Consider the following 16,851-nt stretch of genomic DNA (forward strand, 5'->3'; position numbering starts at 1 on the left):
CCAAGAAAATGAAAACCTCAAACTACTCATTCAGAGCCTTACAAGAAGGATCCAGAACAGAAAAGCCATGAAGGACAAGTATAAAGCCCTGAAATCAGAAAAAAAAGATGTTTCTGCAAAACAAAATGAGCTTCTTAAAGAACTTCGTTTGCTCTACTCAAAGCGTGATAGCATGCTAGTCTATGAAGTCAAGTTTGGTCCACTGAGACAGGAGATTGAAGCCTTAAGACAACACAACGATGAACTCCATCAAGAAATCAAACAGCGCATTGAGGAGATGGAAAACAAAACCGTCATAGATGAAATGTATAAAGCAATGAAAGTAGAGAAAAAGAATCTAACTCAGCGAAATAACATCCTGAAAAAAGAAATTCAGAAGGTGGAGAAAAGGCTTGTAAAGGAACAAGCTTTGGTAGACAAGAATAATGTCATGAAAGAAGAAAATGAAGCCTTGAGCCAACAAAACCACACATTACAACTCGAGGTTGAAGAGCTCTATGCCAGACTACAAAGTGAACAAATGCTGGAGGTCATGAATAAATCGCTGACAATGGAAAAAGATGCCATGGGCCGAGGAAAGGACGTACTTCGACAAGAGGTCCAGGAGCTCAATGAAAAGTTGAACAGCAAAAAAGCTTTAGAAAGTGCGGGCAACGCGATGAAGGCTGAGAAAGAGAACATCGACCAAGAGCCCTCCGCACATACGACGCTTAGCTCACCTGTGAGGCTGGGAAAATCCCAACCTCCCACAAAAAAGTGCTGGTTCAATTCCTGGGCCTGACTCTGATTTTTGTCTGCGTTTCTGTGTGGACTTTGTATGTTTTACCTCGTGTCTGCGGGGATTCTCTCCGGGTGCTCCGGCTTCCCCTACATCATAAAACAATTCTAATTCTAAATTGGCCTAAAAAAAACAAACAGTACCTAAAAGCAGGGCAGCACGGTGGTGCAGTGGTTAGCACTGTCACCTCAGAGCAAGAAGGTCCAGGGTTCAAACTTTGGTCGTCTGCGTTTCTGCGTGGAGTTTGTATGTTTCTCTCCTGGTGCTCCGGCTTCCCCCCCACCGTCCAAAGACATGCAGGTTAATTGGTGACTCTAAATTGTGCTTACATGTGAGTGGATGTTTGTTTCTATGTGCCCTGTTATGCTGTTCAATTTTCTCCCCTCTTCACCACCTCTCCAGGTGTTCCATTTTCCTCCTTATATAATATGTACATTCAAAAATGACCTAAAAAAATAAAAAATTAAATTAAAAATTAGATTATTTCTGGTTATTTATTAATAAATAGTTGGTAGTTTATAGTTGTTCCAATTTTGATGTGTTTTTACTAAAAAAGATCACATTTTTCCCACAACCGCTTCTCTGCACTGGTTCCCTGTATAATCCCGAATATAATTTAAAATCCTTGTGCTCACCTACAAAGCTTTAATGGTCAGGCACCATCATATCTCATATATCACAGGGTATCAAGAACCGGTTCCAAGTTAAGAGAGTGCGTGTCCGAGGAAAGTTGGTATAAACATCTTAAAGATCTTAAGGTGTTATACAAATCCCACATTGGCTGTTGGAGCAATGATGATTTCACACAGGCAGAAGTGGATGGTACCTTCTGCATTAGCATCCGGTGATCTAGCAATCTGTTCCTTTATAAAGTCTAGGTGCTTGTGCAGCTCCAGGCCATTGTCGTTCACCAGGTAGTCAAACATTTGTAGAGAGGCAGTCTCGTGCTGCAACAAAATGGCCTTGACGCTAGTAGCTCTTATCAGTTATAGGAAGTTTTGTGTGTCTGTAAACAACTATGTCTCTTTGTTCTGTTCAGTTAAATATGGTGTGCCTCAGGGGACGGTCTTAGGACCCATTTTGTTTTCCTTGTACCTGCTTCCCCTTGGACATATTATTCATAAACATGGCATTTCTTTTCATATTTATGCTGATGACACACAAATGTACTTGCCTGTCAGATCCACAGACCAGTTCACTTACCGACTGCCTTTGCGAAGTTAAAAAAATGGATGTCAAATAATTTCCTCCAGCTGAACTCAGACAAAACAGAAATCCTGGTCATTGGGTCCCAGCAGAAGGCAAATCAAATACTGCCATCTGCTGGTTCCCTAGTAAATCACATTAAGCCTGTGGCAAAGAACCTTGGTGTTTGGTTTGATAGTAATTTAAATTTCGAGCAGCACACCACAAAGCTTGTTCCATCATGTTTTTATCAACTTAGAAATATAGAAAAAATTCAATCTATGTTAACTCTTAAGGACACCGAGACCATTTTACACGCCTTCATCTCATCACGTCTGGATTATTGCAACAGCCTTTTCACCTGTTTAACCCAAAAATCTATTGATCGACTTCAGACTGTCCAGAACTCAGCTGCCAGGCTTTTAACCAGAACAAAGAAATATGACCACATTACTCCTATTTTAGCTTCATTACACTGGCTCCCAGTATGTTTTAGAATTGACTTTAAAATTTTATTGATCACTTTTAAAGCTCTTCATGGTCTCTCGCCTTGTTATATTTCTGAACTTTTAGTCCCATACACACCAGCACGTACCTTGAGATCCTCGGGCAGAGGTCTGCTGTCTGTTCCAGAGTCTCGACTGAAAACTAAAGGGGACAGAGCGTTTGCTGTCAGGGCCCCGAGGCTCTGGAACAGCCTGCCCGAGGAAATCAGGTCAGCTGAGTCAGTGAACTCTGACATACTGCTACTCTTTGCTGTCACTTCAAGCCATCTGGTACCAAGAATTTTATAACTATATATCAGTTAACAAATTTAAAAGAAGAATGAAAAGAGGGTAAACTGTGTCAAGGAGGGAGTTTAGTTGGTGGGTATTTTGAAGACTACATCACCTATTTGAGAATAATGTGATGAGAGGATTTGTGTCTGACAGGGAGATCTTTCCAGCCTTCTAACGGGTTAATATCTACTGGACTCCAGATGATTTTAATTTAGATTTCAGTGGACTACATTATATAGTAGATAAAAGCACTCAAGCTCGAGCAATCTGGGTGTTTAGTTGCATATTCTTGATTGCCAGCTCGTTTTTGCGATGAATCATAACAGCAGTTTGAAACCTCAGCACAACAGTGCTTTTGTTAGTCAGAGGAACTTAAATGGATTTGGATAATCTGCCTCTGCACTGCTAACATGGAGGAAAGAAACTAATGCTATTACAAGAAGTAATCTGCAAAAGATATTTTGGTTCACTCTTAGTTTGACACTTATGGCCGAAAGCAAAAGGACAAGAGAAATATAAATCACATAGTTTCTTACTTTCCAGGAAATGCCCAGATGTGCATCCCATCAAACATATGGGAAAATGTCCCATGTCCTGGACAGGGGTACATAAAAAAACATTTTGATTTGTTGTGTGTGAACTTCACACTAAGCTACTTGTGTTCTATTCCTATCTGGAAAACAGAGGATAATAAACACAGTTTTGCTTATATTCTCACTCATGCCCACACCCAGTGATAAAGAAGGTAAAACTTGAAACATGTAAGGACCTGTGCACCACTCACAGAGGTCATGGCAGAGCTGCACACAAAGGATGTCTCTGCGAGAGACGAGGAGTTCTGGCTGCCTCTCATTCAGAGTCTGTACAAGTCGTCCTGCCAAGTAACCCACCCTGTGCCAGCACACAACAAAACAACTCATTCCATACAAGATGTACAATGCAAAACACCACAAAACATCACAAACAAATAATTATGTAGAGATAAATAAGACTAAGACTTTATCTAACATTTGGAAATACAACCTCCTTTTGTTTCAGATGCTATTAACCTTTTTTATTGGTTACTGCTCTCAAGGATTCCTTGCAGTGAGTCAATTTGAACACAAAAGCTCTTCCAATTAACGAGAGCATCAGTTGAATGGAGTGAAGGAAGGTCATTCCACATCTGCTGTTCGACCATTAACACGGTCCTGGCTTGACCTACATCCTTCCACTTCATTTTCTAGTCTCTGGAACTGAGGTGTGTCGATGATTTTGATGAGTGGATGGGATCAATAAACACCTGGCAGAAGACAGGACAACAAAGAGCTATGAAAACCATTCATAAATCAAAACAGAAGAGTGCCAATAAGTCCAGCCTCTGTGTTTATCTTTGGGTGGAAGGGTGGTCTCAACAAAGACACCAGGAGATATATATACACACACACACACACATATAAGAATTAAACCAGAATGCAAAATAAAACAAGACAGATTTAAGTAAGAAACAGCGAGGTAAAATGCTGTTCCAGTCTTTGGGCCCGGACAGAAAAGGCTCGCTCACCTCTGGTCTTCAGCAGTGAGTCTTGCAAAGCTACAGGCCCACTGCTTGAGGAACTATGTGAAGGCTCGTGTGGACTTACAGTTCAGTAATATAGCGAAGTGCCTGGCCACAGAATGCTTTAAATTTGAATATCTATTTGAGAACAAACCAGCCAGTGTAAAGAGCAGGATGAAACTGGAAACACAAATGCAAAGCTTCCACTTTTGCTAAGAGGTCTCTGAAAGACCCATAAGATTCACCCTCAAGGATCTAGCAACAAGTCTTTCTTCACTTCACACAATCATCTGCTTTAACTATTTTTTCCTCCAGGCTTGTAATCTTAATTTGTGAGCAGGGATACCGCAGCCCAACACCTGTGATTTTGTTGTGCTGGATAACAGAGCAAACATAATTGTTTTGATGTTGAATTATACAACACATAATAAAAAGACAGCAGTGAAGTGACAGCTTAGCCACCAGAGCTACTACAGAGAGCTGTCACTGTGATATGCTAATAGAAGTAGTGCAAATGCAAATAAAGATTACCGTGATAATATAAAATACAACTTGAAGGTAACTAAATATATAAACAGACAATTGTACAAAATGTTGACAACAGACTGTCTAGCAGCCTAATGACAGAATGCCGGTCAGCATTTGATTTCACCCCGCCATTGAAGAGAAGAGGCAAAACCCTCCCTCAGCAGCCATGTTTCCATCCAATTGTCATGCGAATTTCAAGCTGACTTTTGAAATGTCGCAAAAAAAGACAAAACCCCTGCTAATTAGGTGCGTTTCCATCAGCCGGTTTGGAGCGAATAAACCAGGCTACGACAAGCGTAGTCAGTAGTTGACGTTACACGTGGCTGTAATAAACAAGACATATGCGTTCCATACCAGAAACAAAACCAGCTGCATGGACCTGAGGACCATGGATGTGAGGAAAATTGAGGAAGATCTTCAGGAATGCGTTTCAAGCAGGCACGCTGATACCAGCCACGTTTCTGCGCGTGATGGGAACATCCGGCAAGACCCAAGGTCAAAAAGAAGTGCTCTTAAAGGCACTGAAAATATACTTGAAATTCACATAGTATGCTTGCAGTACATTCATACTTATAACATGCTTACTACTAGTATATTAAAGATATATTCTCCTGAGGTTTAACATACTTCTCAAAAGTATTCTTTGAATACATTGGTAATAAATATGTACTTAATTAAACTTTTAATAAACATGCTTAAATAAAAGTATGTTTTTTTACAACATTTTAGTCTATTTTTTAAAATATATTTATTAAACTCTTAGTAAATACTATTTAGGTGTATTTTGTGGAAGTACATTGTTAAACAATTACACTTTTAGTGGGTTAAAAATATATTTATGCCAAATATGCTTCATTGTGTAGGCTACTGCAAAATATTGTAATTATTGCCACATGTTTCAGCCTGATTTCAAGAAGTATGATTTTTAAACATAACATTAAAATATATTTTTTTTCTTTCTTTTAATTTTTTTAAATTAGGTAAATAGCTAGTTGAGATCAGAGAACTCTTTCATAAGGGTAACATGGTCCAGAAGGAAGCAGCACATGTCGTTAACTTAACAAACAACAACATATATAAATAAGCATACTTTAAATCATAATGCAGTTATACTTGTTTCTGTTTGTAAACAGTAAACACATGTGTACACAGGGGCAAAGTGTGCCCTCCCACCCAGCCTGCTAGCGCAGTGCATTCAGTTGGACCAATCAGAATCAATTTTCAAATCGACAACCCAATCACACAGCGTGAAAGTCCGCTTCACGAAAGTTAGCGTGTGTACTGTCGTTGAGAGAGGGAATCTAGTTTTGGCCAGAAATAATTTTATTTCTCAGGTTTCCTTTGTTTTACTTTACCGACTCGGACTTGGAATGCTACATGCTTCTACATGATTCCTGCTTTCTTACAGTGCTACAGATGCTTTGCTGCTTGCTCTTGCCTCTGCATGCATTCTTTTGCTTAAACTCTCTTTTTTTCTGCTAGAAATCAGTAGCTCTTGGATACTTTTAAATCACTGGGACTGTCGGATAAAGTTGGCTCTTGCCATTTATTTATACAAACTTTTATGATCTACGTGAGTGCGGCCTATCAATAACACTAGCCGGTACTGCAGTGACTGGAGTTATAGCTAATGCTAATTAGCAACAAAATGCCCCCCTTCTCCGACTTCTACAAACTTCTACAGAAAATTGCAGTGCTGGAAACCAAGATCCACAGGTTAGAATTGAATGGACTATGTGGGAGTGACACCACTTTACCGTGGACCCAAAACAGTGGACAAGAGCATGATAACACACGGCTAATTAGCAACAACAAGTCTACCAAGAAGCAGGAGGCCTGTGTACTGGGTATTAAATCTGAAAGTGGGAGTCCTCCCTGGAATGCTCTTGGTGAAAAGCCTAAGAGTAAATCATTTCCCAGGGAAATGGGAGGACGAGTAACAGGCAGAACCCAGCGCCCTGAGATTTGTGATGCGACTGGCTGGCCAGGCAGAGCGCCTCTTCAACACCTGTTCTTGGTAGGACACAGTCATCGACAGCTGTGAAAGGGAGAGTTAGCAACAAACCTCCCCAACAACCGAGTGTGCAAAGCAGAACAGATTTTCACCACTATTGCAGGACCCTGGATCTCCGTCCGATGACCTGGATAACCTCCCGTCCTCACACAGAAGGGTAAGGACTGAGAGTAAATCAGAAAGTAAAAGGCTGCAGGGAAAGCTAACGACTGGGCCTCAAACTTTGATTGTGGGTAACGCTGCTATAAACGTGTAGTGAACAACGGTGTGGATTTGTGCATTCTACATTGAATAAATTTGGAGCTACCCTAAATTCCTTTCTCCTCCCCAGAGAAGAAGGGGAGGGGTCAAAGTTGCTTTCTCTAAGTGCTATCCCGACCATAAAACTGGCACCTTTTTGATTCCGAAGCTGATAACGCGGGGCCTGACTGTTAAACTGACAAAGGGACACGCACCAGCCATTGGCATCTCCCTGAACAGCCTATGAAAACTGGCCACCCCACACACGTTTCCGTGGCAACTGACCTTATTCTTTGTTTTATTACCACATCAAAAAGGAAAACCCCTCTCTCACCCAAGTGTGACATGGTCCAGACACTGAACTTTGGATGACAGAGGACTGCAGTCTCCAAATACTTAAAGCATTTAATTAAGTTAATTAAATCTTTAGTTGCCTGAATACGTTTGCCTCTATTTGAGTAGTTATGTTGACTGTTGTTGCTATCTGTTGTTGATATTAGTGCTGAAAAGAAGTTACTTGTGCTCCTTCATCTAATGTAATCCAAGCTTTCCTCATGTAACCTGAGCTCCCCCAAGTGGGCGAAATAAGTATTACATGCCCTCGTCGGAAATGCCGTTAAATGTATAAATATCCTGACCAATAATGTGACAAATGTTTCCTGTTACCAAATGCTTAGAACAGTACAACCGTTTGACCATTGAGGTTCGATTGTGGAAAATGTTTGATTATAATACGTGCAAATAGATTTCTTTTCTTTTAGACATTAAGTTTAGAAAGGCAGTCCCTTGGGAAACCTGAGATGCCCCCTGGGGAACCACGCCCCAGACAACAAAAGAGCGACACGCGACCTGTTCCTCTCTTCTCTTCGCTGTTGGCTCGGCACGCCGCGCGTGCCTCGCCAGGCAACGCCCAGACTCAGACAGCGAAACAAACAGGCCCTTTGTTCGCCTGAAGCTACACACCTGAAGTGCCGCGACATCGATCTGCCTTCAGTTTGTTTTATTTTCTTTATTTCTTTTGTTTGTTAAAGTTATCAGTCCGTTAAGTTACACTGGACTAATTCAGGAACGACCAAGTTCCATTTTAAGCCTTTTTAGTCGAGCCAACTTCACCGAGGTCAGACCAAGCCACGTGGTCTCGCCAGCTACAACGAAGGAAACCTGCAAACAGCCGAATTGCCAGACGGAGGAGGCGTTTTCAATCAGACACGGAGAACCCCGGAGAATCCCTAGCAGAAAGCCAGGATCGGCAGCTAGCGTGGGACCCGTGCAACAGGCCAAAAGCAGGCTGTCGACAAGCAGTAAGACTTAACACACGTTCTGTGATCAGATGTCCATTTTAACTCCTAAAATCATAGCATTAGTTTACTTTCAGTAGCTCTTCTATGCCGTATGAGTCAAATGCATCCCACAATCGAACCTCCAGGCTCATTGTTCAGCAAATGTTTATGTTCCCTGTATCCAACCATCTTTTATCACCTTTAGTTAGAGAATAAATTCACTGTAATATAACCAAGAGCTGTGTGTGTTGCCTATTTATAGTTCCTGCCAAGAGAATTGACTCTTTAGATATGAGACTGACTGACTGATTTAAGATAATTGAGCGATTATTAACTAACTGATCACTAGTAATAATTGTATAATTATTCAAACTACCTAGAGGTCCGGAGACTCTAGGATTATAACAACTCCGGTGGTGCCCTTAACGAGGAAATTTAGATTTTATGAATTTTAATTCATAATTGGGTATCAATTCTCATAAATTTATTAAAACATAACTAATAAATTTAGGTCTACTACATAATGGAGCCTGCCGTGTGAGGCCTTGTGACATACTATAATAGACTATACACACAGCCCTGATGCAGAGAAGTTATTATTGAGTCCCAGAAAATTTTTCCCTCCAAAATTTTGCCACTGAAATAATTATCGCCCAGTAAGTTGCTCCCTAGAAAATCTCCTGTCTTCCCACTTAACTTAACGTTAGTGATGAAAGTGTGTGAGTTTTGACCATGTTCTTTGTTGTGAAATGAAATGCTTTGTGCAACTTGTTTGGCCGCCGCGTCATCGTTCTTTGTTGTTCAGTACAGAGCTGTAGTGAGCTGAGCTATGAGGACCGAGCTAATGTTAAACTGAATGCATTCCTGTAACGTTACCATTTGAGAAATCTGAGCTAAAGCTACACACAATCTCCGCTGACGAGTGGATGAAATGCCCTTTTGGTTGAGAGAAACTTAACCGATATTGATAATTTTAAGGCCTAATAAGAGGCAGACAGATTACAGTTGCGCTGTGCCAATGTGATTTGTTTGCGGCTATAAATAACAGTCTGACGCGCTGAGCCGTGGATTGTTATGTTATATGCAAAACTCCGGTATCCTGTTGAAATTAGCTACTTCAACAAATACAGCTGCCCGGCAGTGGAGTCACAGGCGTGAAGACGCTGAGTTTAGCCTGTAGCGTTGTACCTACCGAGCTAAGTTAACGCTAAATCGAAGCTTGAAAGCAAGCTGAGTCATTGAAACAAAGGAGCGAGTCCTTCCCCCATTTTGAGCGGGACTGGTGTCCGTCAGTGTTCTGATTTACTGCCGTTGCTGCAACGACGGTTTGCTAACTGCGTTAGCCTGAAGCTAACAGCTGTTGGGTCGGAGGACCAGAGAGGAAGCCGCTTCTTCTTCTACATTGAGAAATAGGCCGCGCCCTAGGCAGAGCCACAGCTCCCCTACTGGCTGGCGGAATAAATTGCATGCTCTGCATTAAATCGACTTCAGCGTCATCAGTGACAGAGATGAGCGTTTGAATCGAGTGAATTAAACCAGACTTTGGTGATCGATCTTGTTAACTTGAGAAACCATTGTGTTGACTCTCAGATTAAATTAATAAGGAGTCTTACTCCTTAAGTGTAGGATAGAGCACAGGCTCTCCTTTTTCCTTGAATAACTGCTAACTTTTAAAGATCTATTGGGTGTTTGCTTGTAACAAGGTACTGAGCCAATTTAGTACCCTAACCTAGGATTACACTGAGTAGTTCTGTTAATTTTGATGCAATCTTTTATTCAAAGATTCGCTTTTCTAATTTTGATCCAGCTGTATTTGAATAAAAAGCTTTATTCTCATTACTGCTGCAATATCCCTGATTTTGACTTTGTCATTTTGAAGCCTTTTCTGTAGTGCTATTTTTGATCCTTGCAGGAAATAAGATAAATACAGAAAACATCTTGATTTGAATTTTTGTTAACCTTTTGTTGTTTGGACTGACTGGAATTCTGAAACCTACATTAAGCTTGATAAGTTGAATTGATAGCTTTCCAACTAGGCTTTCTTTAATCCTTGTTCATTATAAATTTAATTTGGACTCTGACTTTTATAGCAATTGGAATTTTGATAACTCGATAATTACCAAAGGGTAATTAAAACCTTCAGTTTAATCAGCTTTGATTTTTTTTTTTTTTAATCCACTTTAATCAGCCTGGGATTTTTGTTAATGTAACTTTGAACTTTGAGTTTATTCTCATTGCCTTTGAACTTTTTTCATGATTTTAGAAATTTAATAATTTTAATCTCAAAAGTTTAATTTTCCCGATTTTGAACTCTGATTCTAAAATTGAATTTTTCTCAAACAATTTTTTTCCAACTTTGACTTTGATCATTAAGGACTTTGAGCTTTGATTGTCAAGCTAGTTGTAACATGAACTTTGATTTGATCTATAGCATTTAACTTTAATCCCAAGTGTGAATTAATTTCATTTTTCCTATTTTTGCTTTCATCCTAAATTAAAATTTTCAGTTTGGTCATTTAAGTCTGACTTGAAAGTCAGCTTTCCCCAACCTGACATTCCCTCTCAACTAGTAAACACACTAGCTGAAACTGTTTAACTGACTGGCTCAGGTCTGCTGTACCAGCTAACACCTGTAGTCCACTTCTGATTTTATTAAACCAAATTGTATAACTGAGTCCATAGATTTGATTTTGATCCTTCTTTTCTTCAGATTCCAACCTTCCAAATTAACTTAACGGAACATCAACAGCTCCAGGAAGCTATAGAAGCAACACCCATGTATTTTTGTATTTTTATGCATATCCTCTGAGTTGACACACTTGTTTGTTTGCCTGATTTGGACTCACACCAAAGTCCTTTAACCAAACCACTTGAGTACCTGCCTGTGAACATGGCAGACCCACGCTTAGTGGCAGCCAGTGGGGGCGACCCACTGGAACACTTTGACTCCATCTTGGCCCACATGACAGAGACCATGGTACCTGGCTACTCAAGCCAAATACAAGGCACCGATGCGGTGAACCTTGAAACAATTTTTGCAGAGCTGGTAACAACTGCTCTAGCCACTTCCTCAAAGGACAAAGCCTTGTCCCAGATGCTAGGAAAACTAGCTATTGTAATGTCTGCCCAGTCTAAGCACACGCACCAGCTTGAACAGCAGCTTGAAAACACCAGGCAGTCACTAAGTGAAGCGGAAGAACGCATCACTGACCTACAGGCTCCTTGCTACCTCCCACAAGAGGGTGGAGTCGATGAGGAGAAAATTGAGCTGCAGGAAAAGACCAATCAGCTTGAACACTCACTCTTTCAGCAAGAACAGGAGTTAGAGTTGACCAAAAGTAAACTTAAAGACACAACTGAAACCCTTGACCAATCAGAAACCCTCCTTAGACAAGCAGTGGGGGAAATTAAAGAGCTAAAATTACAAGTCAAGGTTTATAGCAAACTTAGAGAAGCTGACCAAAAACGCATGCAAGAAATGCGAAGACAGCTAGAGGATAGGGACAGAGTAACCCAATCCCCACTACAGCAGGAAAACAAGGAGTTGGCTGATACCAGAAGAGAGTTCCAGCTCTCGTGAGACAGCCAAACATACTCCCTCCTACAAAACACTCCCACCAGAGAGAGACAAGGCTCGCTCCCCTTTGCCAGCCTCAGGAGGATGGTCTCCACGACCACTCCCACAACTGATCCCACAGGATCATACGACAGAGCGCCAGAGAAATAGCCCTCCACCTACTCAGGTGAAGACGGCTTACTCCCCTCGGCTGCATCCGCCGCCCACTGCTGACCATGACTTAAGCCCCTCTGACAGGGACTTAGACAAAATCGCTCGCCACATAACACGCTTCGAGCCTGAGGCTACAGGCTCAAATGAGACCAGTATCTATCTAAAAGATATTGAATACTACTTGCGGAAATTCCTGCTGCCACCACTGACGACAAGATTTACCTGATCAAGGTGACATCTAGTCGAGAGGTCAGCAGCTTTATTGAACGCCAGCCCAGGTATGTCAGACAAGATTATGACTCACTCTGCCAGGCACTGGTGGAGGAATATTCTGACTTGACAGCACAATCAGGTCTAACAGCTGCACTTGCTGTTAAGCAAGGGAGGCCAGAACCTCCTCAGCAGTACTACAACCGACTCAGACAAGCGTACTTTGGTACCAAAAATGAGCCCGATATGGAGGAAGAGTTAAACTTCAAATATCTTTTTATCCAAAACCTCCACCCCACTACCAGTCACCATCTGGGTGTGGCAGCCTGCCCACGCACCCAAACCAGTCGACAGCTACGGGAGCTAGCTACAAAAGGTTTTGAAAAGCAGAGACTCACCATGACGAAGCATTCTGAGCCCCATGGTGTCCTCACTCTCAGCATCAATTCCCTACAGGTGGAGCCAAAACGAGCTCCTGGTCTTGAAACACCTGCGTCAACCTGCATCACCTCCCAGAACTATAGACCAAGCCAGAAGCAGAGGTGCAGCCTGCCTCAGCAAAATGAGCATGGTCGACATAACTCAGAGCCATCTTGGTCTGAGAAGAGCCAAAATCTGAGGCCTGAAACCCATCGGCCCAGGTACACGCCCAACCGCTGTGAAACCCACCTCTTTTCACGGAAGGGGGGACACAAGCAGCACAAATCCCAAAACAATTGGGACAGGCGATCTCAGAGAGCTACACTCCAGAGATCCCACTATAGAGACACAAATAGCAATGACACTGAAAGTGAGTCTGACACACCCACTTTTAGTAAGGAGGAAATTACAGCGCTTAAGCGCCTGCTCCAAACCCTGTCCAAACAGGAAGACAAGAAGGCAGAGCACTTGGCCGCAGCTGCTGCAAAGCCAAAGTCCCCTTCTCCTGACACTTTGTCAAAACGACTGACACGCTCACACAGATGGACTGAGAGAACCGCTCCCTCCAGGACACTCCTGGTGGTACAGTCCGACTCAAGAGAGACTCCTCTCACAGAGTCCAAAGCCACTCAGGGCAGTCCGCCCTCCCAACAGTTCTTGTGTCACCTTACTGAAAGGGGAGTTTCACGGAAATTCTACCTGCCTGTAACACTTGAAAACACTCTGGTGCAGGAAGCACTTCTTGATTCAGCCGCAGACATCACTGTAATGTCATCAGCCCTCTTCAGGCAGCTACAGGCTATGACCCGCTCCCACAAAGACCTGAAACTACAGACTTGTGACCTTGAGGTCCAGCCACTCGGCCCTGAAAACCTCAATCTGACAGCCATGACATTAGTCCACATGTCTATCGGTCCCATGGACCTCATCCACCCGGTGTATGTCTCACCATTTGACGCCATTCCTCTACTCATTGGCAAAGACTTCCTTAACCGCTTTGAGCCACTGCTTGACTTTCAGAACTTGACGATCTGGGCACAGGTGAAACGACCTCTGCCTATCTCACTGTCTGAATACATCACAGAACGAGAAACCGCCTCTGTGCTTTAGTTACCACCTCAAATGACGCACTGATCCCCAAAACCACTCCACTGGATTGGCCGATCAGCACCGACACTCATGACTGTGAGCTCAAGACTCCAGAGATGGGGCACATGCCTTCTGTCAGCCTTTCCTCTTTGCCGCTTACCAGCGACTCTGTTCCCACAGGCAACATGACCAATGACAGACAGATGGGTGCACAAACTGTCACCGCCTTCCCTGTCAACACTTCACCAGAGCCATCCTCCATGACTTTACATAAAGGCATGAGAGGGGGGTCAGACACCACATATATTCATCCTACAGCTGAACTTGACACCAAGTTTACAGCACTAGGCAAACAGGGTGCTGTTAAAGACACACCCCAGCACTCCCAAGCGGATTTGCTCCCCACCCATCCCGCCCTTATGACTTGCGACGCCACCAGAGCCCAGGCAGCAGGCTTGTCTGTGACAGCCGCCCCTGCGCCACAAATCTCAGTCCCTGACTCTCTTGGTGACTCTGACCTAATTCGGCTTCAAACTCTTGATCCCGCCATTAGCAAAATGCTCCTCTGCCTTTCTGACGCAGAGCCTGTCTCCAACACTGAGCTTGCTTCCATCCCTGGCTTGAAACACCTTTACCTGGTGCGCTCTTCTTTGCGTGTCGTCACGGGCATTCTCTCGTATGTCTCAGACGCCCGCACTTCACCTGCGTTCGTGGTGCCTCAGAGCCACAGGGGGTGATGCTCATGCACGCCCATGACTCACCTTACAAAAGCCACAAAGGGTTCAGTGCAACACACAATGCACTAAAACAAGTAGCATATTGGCCAAACATGCAAAAAGATAGCAGACTACATCAAAACCTGTAAGGTTTGCTGCCAGTCTCAACCAGCAAAACCATCACACAGAGCCTCCTTACAACGGAGAGGCATTTCTTTTCCCTTGTCAAAGACACAATTTGACAGGAGGGAACCCCTAACTGAACCAGCCAGAGGAAATAAACATTTCCTCGCAGGCCAAAATAATTTAGACAGCACACAAAGATGCAAAGTCTATAACGACCAAAATGCGTCTCACAACAAGCTCCGAAGGGGGGACAGAGTTCATCACATCTCTGCTCCACTAAGGAAACAGGACGGCCAGAGAACAGGAAGACTTGCACACAAGTTCTCTCCCCACTGGACCGATCCTTCTGTGGTCACAGACAAACATTCACCTGTTCTGGACCGAACCAAGCTTCACAAAAATCCCATGGGACTTGTCGGGAACGATAACGTCCTAATAAATTAATAATTAACAGAAATCCTCAATTAGGGACGATAGCTGCTAGTGGTTAAAAGGTCATTAGAGTTCGCGTGCGTGCCTTGTAAAACAGAACTTGGAAGCCAGGTATCTTTTTACTTCGGTCCGCCACCCACAGCTCTAGCCACTATTCTGTGTCTCCCTGTTGCAATTTAAACCTACCACTAAGTTACCAGTGGAGGTCTTTAACCAATTACCTTGAATTTCCAAAAATTATCACCCACCAGGTGGAGCCGCTCTCAACCTGACCACTTAGTCACAAGTGGGGGTTACTGTCCAAATTTATTGCTCCTTAAACCAATTAAGAATACCTGCTCCAGAGCAGACATCTTGCAGCAACTGCAGAAATAGAATACCACTCAGAACAGTTCCTCTCAGGACTAAAAGCCGCTTCTTTTATAAAATTTGTTTTTGAAAGGGCTAAGACCCTCAGACGAGACTGTTAGCCTAAACCAGCTAAACAACCCTCAAGCTCACTGCAGGTTATGGTTCTGAATATCAAAGAATTTCTGAGAAAATGTTGGTCATGCTCACACACGACTTGTCATTTTGTTAAGATATTTGTTTTGCTTCCCAAATTAATTTTTCGCTTTACTTTGTTTCAGGTGATTAAGTAACACAGCAGGCACCTGCTACTTTCAGACTAGCTAATTGGGGTTACCCTAAGTGACTAGCAGAATTAGTAGCCTTAGAAGGACATCAACCTGATCACAGATGTTGTGTTTTGCCACCTGCTCTGCTCTGCTTGACTCCTTCCACCTCACCAGCATCATCAGCTCCTGACAAAGTCGACCTGCACCTGACAAACCACACTTGTTGTTTCTCATTGCGTCCAAAACATTACCTATCGGAGGGAACATTTTGGCCGAAGGGGGACTGTAGTGAACAATGGTGTGGATTTGTGCATTCTACATTGAATAAATTTGGAGCTACCCTAAATTCCTTTCTCCTCCCCAGAGAAGAAGGGGAGGGTCAAAGTTGCTTTCTCTAAGTGCTATCCCGACCATAAAACTGGCACCTTTTTGATTCCGAAGCTGATAACGCGGGGCCTGACTGTTAAACTGACAAAGGGACACGCACCAGCCATTGGCATCTCCCTGAACAGCCTATCAAAACTGGCCCCCCACACACGTTTCCGTGGCAACTGACCTTATTCTTTGTTTTATTACCACATCAAAAAGGAAAACCCTGTCTCACCAAGTGTGACATGGTCCAGACACTGAACTTTGGATGACAGAGGACTGCAGTCTCCAAATACTTAAAGCATTTAATTAAGTTAATTAAATCTTTAGTTGCCTGAATACGTTTGCCTCTATTGAGTAGTTATGTTGACTGTTGTTGCTATCTGTTGTTGATATTAGTGCTGAAAAGAAGTTACTTGTGCTCCTTCATCTAATGTAATCCAAGCTTTCCTCATGTAACCTGAGCTCCCCCAAGTGGGCGAAATAAGTATTACATGCCCTCGTCGGAAATGCCGTTAAATGTATAAATATCCTGACCAATAATGTGACAATTGTTTCCTGTTACCAAATGCTTAGAACAGTACAACCGTTTGACCATTGAGGTTCGATTGTGGAAAATGTTTGATTATAATACGTGCAAATAGATTTCTTTTCTTTTAGACATTAAGTTTAGAAAGGCAGTCCCTTGGGAAACCTGAGACGCCCCCTGGGGAACCACGCCCCTGGGGACACGCAACCTGCTCCTCTCTTCTCTTCGCTGCTCTCTTCCACCCTGCTCGGCCCTCTGGACGCTTCGGCACG

This window comes from Micropterus salmoides, unplaced genomic scaffold (assembly GCF_014851395.1).
Source record: "Micropterus salmoides isolate LMB-PRFRI ecotype aquatic unplaced genomic scaffold, ASM1485139v1 Ms_hic_scaffold_12, whole genome shotgun sequence".
NCBI classification, from domain to species: domain Eukaryota; kingdom Metazoa; phylum Chordata; class Actinopteri; order Centrarchiformes; family Centrarchidae; genus Micropterus; species Micropterus salmoides.